Here is an 11,672-nt window from a genome sequence, read left to right as displayed (position 1 = left end):
TATTATTATTATTATTATTATTATTATTATTATTATGAAATAGTTTGAGTTTATTTAGGACTCTTTAACTATAGATTTCTGGTTTAAAGTTAATGAGAATCTTTTTTTTTATTCAAAAATCCTAATGTTTTCAAATTTAAATAATTATACATATTTTATTACAATACTTTTAAATTTGTCCTAAAAACTGTCATGTGGCTTCGTCTGGTGTTTCGTCCTCTGCTTTATAATTAATTTATATATATATATATATATATATATATATATATATATATATATTAGGAGTTTATATCATTAAATTATTCTTATTAATTATAATTTAAAATATAAATTCGGGTATATGCACTTTATGTAGTCATTTAATAATAAGGATAGTATTGAAAGATATTATAAAATTCTCTTATTTTTCATAAATGGACAATAAAATTAAAATAAATATTTTTACCAATAGAGATAACTGAAAACGACACAAAAGGAGTATATAGAATTCAAATTTCAGAAATAGCAACTATAGAGCTTTAATAATAAGTTTTATAGCAACCCTTTCTAAATTACAAAAAATATGAATATGTATTTTGTATTTGATTAAACTGTTGCTAGTTAAATGCATATACAATTAAAGATTTTGTTCCTAATTTAACTCCAATCTGTTTTAGTTAAATGTGGAAAAAACAGTTCCTTAATTTAAGGAACATTTAATTTGACAGATTTCTTAACCTTTTACAGATACCTTTTTCTTTAATGACTCTATTTTAACCGCAACCATTATTTTACAGCAACATAATTCAAAATTAAAAAATAGCTATCATAATCTGCAACTCATATCAATTTCAAAAAAACGACTGCTTCCAAAATTTCTATTCATCGTCTAATGTTTTGAGAAAAGTTTGATAAAACAACGCTGCAAATACAGGTATCAATAAACAAATATGATTTTGTTTGTGAATTTTCAAACTATATTTGTAAAAATCGCTGGAAAAATTGTAACAACAATGGTTTGATCAATTCTCAAACAAAGTGGTTTGATCGATAATTTTTTTTTACAAATTAGAGTTTTCCATCGCGTTATGAAGGTTGACTATTGATATATAATTGTTACAATTTATTTTGTATTTTTTTCATTTTCAATTAAACAATTTGTTCTTGTTGGATTTCGTTTTAAAGTTTTGTATATACTAATAAGTTATTGTATCAAAGGGTTCGAACATTGTAGAGCTGTAATAATCATTGATGCAAGTCATCTCAGAAAACTATATACTGATACTTTTGTAGCTGTTTATACCATGGATGAAACCGGTAAGTCCTTCTTATATATGTATTTAACATTACATATGCTGTCAGCTATATGTATTTGTAAAAACCATATGCAGTCTGTTTATGTGATCACTGGTAGTTACTTTTATGTATTTCAGTTTACATATGCTGCCAGCTATATGTATTTAAAAAATACATATGCACTCTGTTTTAAGTGTTTGATTGCATTTGTTTATTAAAAAATAAAATAAAATATGCAGGCCATATATTTCTAAAAATACATATTGAGACATGCAATATACATATGCATAGTTGGTAAAATACAATTGCTAAACTGGAACAATTATAAATGTCAAATAAATAATTATTGTTATAATTTTAATTTTATTTTAATAATTTCAGGTTATACCAGCCTCAGAGTATGTCTATACAATACACGACAAGGATAAACATTTTATTGTTTGCCTTAAGGAAAAAAATTCTTGCCATGCATTCCAATAGGACGAGATACCGTGTGTGTATGCTTATGCAGTACTTGATAGAAAGAATTTTCAAAAGGGATCATATTGTTCTGATCATCTATATAAATCAAAAATTGTGTCAAGAACGTATGATCTTTCCATTCATCCTATACCCCACAAAGATGATTAGGTGATTCCACAGAAGATATTAGAGGAGATAGTTTTGCCCCCAAAACACAAGCAACTCCCTGGAAGACCTGCAAAGAAGGATCGTGAAAAATTGGAAGGAGATATGTTCAGAAAGAAAAACAAAATTAATGTAGTTCATTCACAATAGACGTTCATGTAGGAAATATAATAAATGATAAGTTTATTGATGTATTCAATCAAAAAGTAATTGCTTTATTTTTTTCACTGATTATTATATGATTCTAAATTTTGATTAATTTTTTTATTTTATTGAACTTTTTGTAGTTAAATTGTTGCAAATGTTATCATTAAGAATATAGTATACAAGACAAGTAACATCATTTATTTATATTTAATAAATTGTATGCAACACAAGTTAAATTTTTAATCTGAAAAAATACATATGAGAATCGAATAAAATCTATGTCAATCTATAAAAACTAAGAATAAGTTAACATACATTTATGTAATAAATAAAATAATTAAAAATACATATAATGGCTTCAAAATATCATGCACTTCAATATCTTCAAACTATCATGCACTTCAATATCATACATATAATGACTTCAAAATATCATGCACTTAAAAATACATATAATGACTTCAATACAACAAATTCAAAATAATCTTCAAATATCATGCACTTCAATATCTTCTGTTATCCCGATATTCCTAAGAGGCCTCATTGGTGCTTCATCATCACTTTGTGTCTTCTCTTCTTCTTTCCCGAACCATAATGCCACAAAATTAAAGCATATCTCGTGCGAAGGAGATTTGGATCAAAGTCAACAGTTGGAACATATACATGCATTACTATTGCCATGTATATTTTGATCACGCAATACCTATACAACACAAAAATACAATTATATGTCTAACAGTGTAACATATGTAATTAAGAAAATACATCTTAAAAGTTAGTAACATCACTGCTCCATATCTTAGTTATCAAACATCAAAATACAAACATTGTCATCACTGGTCCATATCTTAGTTATCAAACATCAATATACAAACATTGTCATTTACTCTTAATAAACACAACTGAGCAAAAAAATATAAATATTAACAGTACAAATAAGAAAATACATAGCTAGCAGATAATAAATACATTTCATATGATTCCAAAGAAACAAATTACATATGTATTTTATTTATACATAATTTGTGTAATTATCATACTTATCAATAAAAAGGAAGAACAGATCATAGTAAAAAACATAGCTTATCAGTAAACAAAAAAGATACATATCTAACCTGTACTATGTATAACATTTACATGTCAAATTAGTGGTACTTATGTATTTACAATATACATATTTTATTTACATTGAAACATATATATGTATTTCATGAATACACGAATGGTATATATTTAATTTATAAGAAAAATATACAATTTAACATCAATTACAAACCTTATCAGTAACAAATACAAATATCTTACACATACAAATCAAAAATCTTAGATATAACTGATGCATTTCAACAAATTAGCAACAAAACTAAAAAAATAAACACCTTATAAAATGTATATATAAAATACATATATGAACGTGTTATCCAGAAACTATAAAACTTTACACATATCAAAATACCTCCTTCACTTTCTCTTCTTCAGATTCAAAATCAGATGAAACGGGACTTGCAATTTTACTAGATTCCGCTTTTTCATCTGACTTTTTTTTTCACCGATTTTTGAATTTTTATGAATTTTGGTGATGAAGATTTTGTCAATGCTTTCCGTTTCATGATTTTCACAGTCTTTACAGGATCGCTATGCTGCTTCGATCTCAGATCTTCAATGCTAGTAGAACACAAGTTAACGCCTTCATCTTGTGTTAAACCAAGATTAAACGAAGGAATTTCATCGAAAACTAAATTAATCGGTTGAATATCTCTAACTAAACTACTACTATTTGCATATTCTGCCATTACAGCAAAAATCCAAAAAATACAACACGAAAAAAAAATAAATTCAAAAATCACATAATCTTCATGTAAATTTTAGATCCAACAAAAAAAAAGAAAGGAATAATTTTGTGTAGGTAAAAGAAAAATAAAATCTTGGGATCTGAATAAACTACTACTACTTCTTCACTCTGTCATTTTCATCTTATTGTTGAGTAAAATCTACTATATTATTTATAGTAAAAAGTTAAGCTTTTTGAAAAATCAAAGACAAAAAAGGCTACCAAATATAATTTTGACAGTGTTCATGGAAGATTACAAGATTTAGAAAGAGAAAGAGGAAAAAAGAAGTGGGTGAAAGAGTCAACCAAACCTTTTTCTGTGCTCTTTTGGATGTAAAATCACATACGAAAGTTCAAGAAAAATGGCGACAAGTACAGAAAAGAAAATCAAACAGACCAATTCGCAGTAGAATATTGAAAAAATTGGCTATAAAAAAACACATAAAAAAATTATATGAAAAATATAACATGCATTAACTCTAAAAATAAACTTACCTTAATAGATGGAGAGAGTGTTTATCAAGATCTTGAAAGAGAAAAATGGAATTTGAAAAGAAAAAAAAAAATCAGGGAAGTGAAATTGGTAAAGCAGCATGAATATAGGGTAAAGTTAAAAAAGTGATTTAAAGACAAGCACTTCTCAAAAAAAAGGTAAAATATTGCTAGTTTTGTTATTAGTTGTAATTTTGAGAAACTATTGCTATTAGTTGTAATTAATGTCTTAAGGTTGTTAGTTTGTGTAATTCTTCCTAAGCTATAACCATAATCCAAAATGTCTTACTATGTTCTTAAAGAGCTTGGCCAAACACTTCAAATTTTTAAAATAAAATGAAAAAATAAACACTTTTGGTCTCCCGAAAGCTTGACCAAACAAGCTGGTCTTGATGTCCAACAAATTATTCATTCAAATTATCATTTTATTTTGGTAAACGTCTGTCTTACCTTAGTGGAGTCCTAAACTGGTAGGGGTTGTTTGGTTTTGAAAAATTTATCTCGGGATAATTAATTTCGGAATTAGTTATCTCAGATCTCTTACTCCAATATTATGATATAAATGGTGGGATATATAATTCCAATATTTACTAATCTCTCACACCAAACATGAGATAAGATAGTCCTTCGTTTTATTTCAGGACCATTTATTCCGTATACCTCACACCAAAGGATCCTAAGTTTGAAATTTGTAAAATAGGGGTCAAGTCGTAATTGAATTATGACTTATTGTTTAATTCATCCCGATTCATGATAATATATGTTCTAAGATTGAAAAATATCATAAAAATCTTTAAGAAAAACACCATTCCATCTATGATACGTTTAGGCAATGACTCGTATATTAATCCAATACATTTTGATCCGCTCAACTTCAATCCTATCCAGCCATTTGGCCACTCTAACGATAGCTACCACTCTCCAACATTATATTTTTAAAAAGAAAATTAGGGACATGGATTTCTTGGAATACCAGAATTATACAGAAAAAAAAATTCCAAGTGTGGCTTTAGTAGATTTTCCTGAGAGTTTCAGAAATGTATGATGCATTTAATCCACTGGAATAAAATAAAGGAAAAAATACAGAAAGTAGCATACTTAAGGCTATAATTACAATAGATAGCAACACTTTTGTAAAATTACACTTTATATCAAGAGTAGCATTATTTTACTTATTAACTAGGCAAGTGCATGTTTTACTCACACTATTTTACAATTTTCTATTTTCACTCCACTATTTCACCTCCCCCAAATATAGCCATATCTTTTACCCTTTTTATTTCATCTTATTTTTTTATCATTTTATTTTTTTATTTTTATTTTATTTTGTCTCTTCTATTTCTCTTCTTTTTTTCCTTTTTCCTTTTTTTTCTTTTTCATATTTGAAGATAATTATCTCCATGATCTTCAAGATTTCAATATAAAACATCATTATTGTCTTTCACTCTCTAATATTTTTTACCTTTTTTTCTTGTTAGTTTTTTTTCATTTTATTTTTTTATTTTGATTTCTTTTTCTTTTTCATTTTTTTGTTTTCACTTTATTTTCTCTCTTCTATTACTCTTTTATTTCCTTTTTTTGTTTTCTTTTTTTCCCTTTCTCATATCTTTTTTTCTTTTTTCTATTTTTGTTTTGTTCTTCTTTTTTCTATTTTATTTTGTTTATTTTATTTTTACACTTCTATTTTTTTATTTTATTTTTTACTTCTCTTTTTTTGTTTTTTTCTTTTCATATTTTTGTTTTTTTTCCTTTTTTTTACTCTTCTATCTCTAACTTTTATTTTGAAAAAACAAATATGTATATCACATACACATATTCAAAAAACATACAAAATACATAGTCATACAGATTTGGATATGTATTTCAGTACAAAACATACATATGTATTTACGAAATACATATCATATTCATATTAAATAGTAACAAATATAACTTTACTATATATCTTCATATGTATTTGCGAAACACAAAGGTGACTCGGGGGTTTGGGTTGTAGGTGACAAAAGACTTTTAAAATAAGGTATGGGTGACACAAGTCTTAATTATTGAGTGGAGATGACAATTACTTTATTATGGATTAAAAAAGTTGGAGAAGTTTAAAAATAACCCACAAGTTTTTAAATTTATACTTTGATCCCAATAGTTACCTAATATAATAGGAAGCGGAGGGGAAAAAATGTGTTTCTCTCTCTTCTCATCCATTGTTGTTTGCTCTCTCTTAGCGATTTTTGTTGTTCATTATTTCTGCTGCTTTATTCATTATCTTCCGCTTCATTATCATCATCTTCTACATCATTATCATCTTCATCTTCTTCTTGTCGACTATGTGTTATTGTTGTTGTTGGTGGTGGTGGTACAACGCTACTGCTCTAACTAATTTCTCGGGTCAAATTTTGTTTCCTACATCACTTTCCACTTTGGCATTACTTCATAGGTGACTTTGGTAAGTAAAATTATGATTTTTATTCGTATTTATCATCTGGGTACACTGCTATTTTTTCAACAATAGATAGAACCCCGATCATGAATCCAACATAAGTATCCATAATTTAAATAGATCAATCATCTGGTGTATCATATGAGTAATCTGTTGCATCAGACTATTTATCTACTGCATCAGACTTATTATCTATTGCATCAGACTATTTATCTATTACATCAGACTGTTTATCTGTTGCATCAGACTAATTATTTGTTGCAACGGATGATTAATCTATTTCGAACAACACAAATCAGCCCCTGCCATAAACCCAGCAGATAACCAATATGTTTCAACTCTTGCTATTGCTACTGGATTCAAAATTATTCCTTACGTTCAATTACCCAACTCAAATTTTCTAATTTGATTTCTCATTTTACTTGTCTTTTTCATTAATCAAGAAAAAATTAAAAAAATCGATGTTTTATCATTTGTATTAATCACTATTTCTTCAAATTAAAATGGAAAAATCATTTAATTGGGAGACTATATGCCGACCCACGTTAAAAGCTTTCTTTTCTTATGAAATATCAATTGAATAGCAAATAATGATTATTTCAAACACGTCTTCTGTGTCCCACCAACTGATCAGTGGGTTATGATAAACTAGACATGTTATTAATTATTTTTTTAATCAATATGGCATCTCAATTGGGACGGGTAATTTGAGACAGAGGGAGTAAGAATTAAAACGTCAAAGCCAAGCAACAAACTAGTCATCTGTTGAAACAAACTATTTATCAGTTGCATCACACTGATTATCAGTTGCATTAGACTGATTATCTGTTGCAACATATGAGTAATCTAATTTGAACAACACATCAGCCCCTGTGTGACAAGCCCAACAGATAAATCTTGCTATTACTACTGGATTCTAAATTATTCCTTTTTACGTCCAATCGTCGACATGTTTGTTGAGAAGATAATTGACAGAATAAAAATTAAATATGAATTAAAACGTCAAAGATCAAACATAATTTTTTTATTAAACAAAAAAAATACATATAATAGACTAAAGAAAAATAATAATCTAATTATTATTATTATTATTAGTATTAGTATTAGTATTAGTATTATCATCATCATCATCATTGTCAGTCGGCCAATCTTCAAACGGAAGTAGCAAGGCCCTCCTCAGGTCACATTGCAGGTCACAAACTTGATTTTGAAATTCATTCACAGCATTTTGCAGAAAAGCAATGTCCCACACTTGGTCAGCCATAATCTAGAACACATGTAAATTGACAAAAAACTTAAAATCAAAAGTAAAGATCTTAAGCATAACCGAATGTAATACAATGTATACTACAAATTGGCAAGAAAGAAACTTAGAAACTTACCTTAGTCAGGGAAGAGAAAGTTGTGGACGTGCAGGTGTAATATGAAAGACGAGATGCAATAAATAGATAGAGTGTAGTTGAATGAACGATTGAGTAAGGAGGGACCTATTTATAGAGGATTGAATTTGAATGAGGGGCAAAAAGGTGCGACTGTTCACCTCTATTCATTAATTACATTTTTGATTAAATTAAGAAAATAAATACTATGATAAGTTATGACTTTTCAGATTATTATTATTAATTAGTTCTTTTCAAGAACCGTTTTTATTGAGTTGTGGCAACAAATTATATATTTGTTGCATCAGATAGTTCATTTGTAACAACAGATATATCATTTGTTGCAATTAATATAAAACTTGTTGCATCAGATAACCTATCTGTTGCAACATATAATCAAACTGTTCACCTCCGTTTATTAATTATATTTTTATTACTGTGAAAAGTCATGACTTAATTAAATTAAGAAATATTGTGATAAGTCATGACTTTTCAGATTATTATTATTATTAATTAGTTCTTTCCAAGAACCGTTTTTATTGAGTTGAGACAACAAATTCTATAACTGTTGCATCAAATAACACACAATAGATATATCATCTATTGTAATAATAGAGAGAACCTGTTGCATCAAATAATATATCTGTTGCAACATATATCTATCCTTTTAAAAAAAAATTATCATCATATCATTAATCCAAATTTGCTGACTTTTTTAATATATAAATTAGAAAAATACCTTTTCAATAACCGTTTCTTTAATTAATAACCATTTTTATTGAGTTCTGGCAACAGATTGTATATCTGTTGCATCAGGTAAACCATCAGTTGCAACAAATATTACATCTATTGTAACAAATGGACGATCTATTTTAACAGCTTTTTTGATTTCTTCTAACAGCTGATACATCAGTCGCAACAGATGGGTAATTTGATGCATCAGCAACATTGTTGAATCGAAGTATTTTTGACAAAAAGTCACGATCAGTTATTAAAATTAAATAATTGTTCTTTTACTACGGTTGTAAATTGTGTTTATCATTTATTTCCTTATTATGTATTTATTTACGATCCATTTTACATATTAAATAATCAAAAATTCACGTCTTCCCCCCCTCTCAATAACAATAACTTTTTTTATTAATAACCGCCTGTTGTAACATATGATCTATCTGTCGCATTGGATTAACCTCCGTCAACATATATTTTTGAATCCCTTGGGATGATCCGATATACAAAAGGAGGAAAATAAAATACATACACACGCTAAAAGAAAAAAAAATATAACCTAATTATAATTACTACTATTATTATTATCATTACTATAATTATTATTATTATTATTATTATTATTATTATTGTCAATCGAATATTTTTCATCCGGCAACAGCAGGGCCCTCCTAAGCTTTGCTCCGAAGTCGGTCAAATCCCTCTGGAGTTCATCAAACTGCCTTTGAAGTTCCCGCAAGGACTCGATATGAATCATTTTGTATGAATCTGGATCATCTATATTTTTATTGTAAGTGTAGTAGAATGAACGAGTGAGAGTATGGAAAGGAGGCCGGAGAGAACTTCAAACAAAAAGCCACGACTATTCATATCTCTTAATTAAATAAAACTGGTGACTTTTTGAATATGTAAATTAAAAAAATGGATTTAAATACAAATTTTTATTGTATTTTGGAAAGAAAAGAAAAATGCTTTAAAATAAATCTAATAGATGGTTAATCTAATGCAAAATATATTCCATCTGTTAGATAACTTACAACATATTGACAATCTGTTGCAACAGATGAATATATCAGTTTTCTTTTCCAACATATATGGCATTTGTTGCAACTTACTAGTCATCTATTTATTCAGTTTAAGCCATAGATGGGCTAGGAGAATAAAGTGCGTGTAGATGGACCCACTATCATATATGTGGGAGTTAAGTAATTATTGCTGATAAGGTCACCGGAACAACACATACAAAGTACAATGTTTATGTTAATGCAGTTTTTAACTGATTAGGCACTGATTATTCAAACAAGATCCTGCATTCTACCGTCAAGTTTGATGGGTTCGAATGATAAGGCTGAGGGCTTCATAAAGATAGTACAGATACCTTGTTATGAATTACTGATGATTGTTGCTCATGTTTATGCATGTCAAGTTTTGAGAAAGGATCAATATTTGGCGTCATTTCAGAGAATCAATAATGATTATACTTAATTTTAAGTGTGCATTGGACTCTAAGAACACCTTCGAAGCCTCGCACTACATCAAACAAGAACGAAAAACCAATATAGTTATTGCCCTAGCCCAAATTTATATAGTTGGGTTGCTCGGGGTGATTATCATATGCCAGAAGGTGCGGTAGGAGAATGTCTTTGAGAGAAAATGGGCGGTTAAAGAAAGACTATATCATCTGAGAGCTAATTGAAGAAGAGACATAGGGTAGAAAATGTAACTTCTAGCAATCTGGCCGATGAAATTATCTTAAAACATGAGAAATCTGAATCAAGTGCAAATATGAAAGTGTATTCGATATATAATTTCTTCTGTTGTCTCTCTGAAAGAAAAATAATACAGATGGACACTTTGCTAGGTAGCTGCAACTAGGTAGCGTGGTCGGGATTATCTCTTAGATAAAAAATAGAAGAAGACCAAGAATTCCGCCTTAAGGGAATCAAGGGTTGAAATGATGTACATTAAGTTTAAAAACTTATGGCAACAACTGCAATTAAAGTAAGGAATCTAAGCTAAGGCGGCAACTTCTAAATTTTAAATTCCATCTATGCCTTCTTGTTTGTGGGTTCGATTAGGTCCACTGTTGTTGACCTGACCGGAACCACAAACGAGATTGAAAGGAAAATTGAGTATCATTACTTCCTTAGCAATATGGTTATAACAGATTGTGTTTTCTTGCCTTAGCATGCTTTCAACATTCCTTGGAGAAGATCAGATGTTTGTTGTAGTATGTGAATCCTGATAATTTTCAAACTTGCTGCTCCAGATTGCTTATTATGGATTCAAGTTGGTCATTTTCATCTTTAAAGTTGGTTAAGAGTTCCTGATCTCTCGTGAGCTCGATCAGGAACACTAGCTTCAAAGTTGTGGCATTGAAGAAGTCCTCAAAACACTTTCTTCAGAAGCCTTAGAGGATACATGGAGGGCTACTGTGTTTGTTTTTAGGTCAAAATGTATTGATACACACTCAAGATGTGGTCCCAAGAGTTGAACAACACACTTTTATTGAGCGTTACTCAATGCATCTTGCTCAACCAATTTGATAAATTAATAAGCAAATGAGTTACGTAGAGTGTGATCTAAACCAACTCTACCAAACCTATCAAACGTTACGTAACTCTAGGCTCATTACCCTATCAAAAAAATTAACCGAGTTAGTACACGAATCAAATGATCTCAATCTCTAAGCCTTTTTACTGATCGCGCTTCTCCAATATATATGACAAGATATCTGCTATGCAATTTTAGGAGA

This window comes from Capsicum annuum, chromosome 10, assembly GCF_002878395.1.
Source record: "Capsicum annuum cultivar UCD-10X-F1 chromosome 10, UCD10Xv1.1, whole genome shotgun sequence".
Lineage (NCBI taxonomy): Eukaryota > Viridiplantae > Streptophyta > Magnoliopsida > Solanales > Solanaceae > Capsicum > Capsicum annuum.
The sequence above is the reverse complement of the archived record's forward strand: the minus strand, read 5'-3'. Positions refer to the sequence as shown.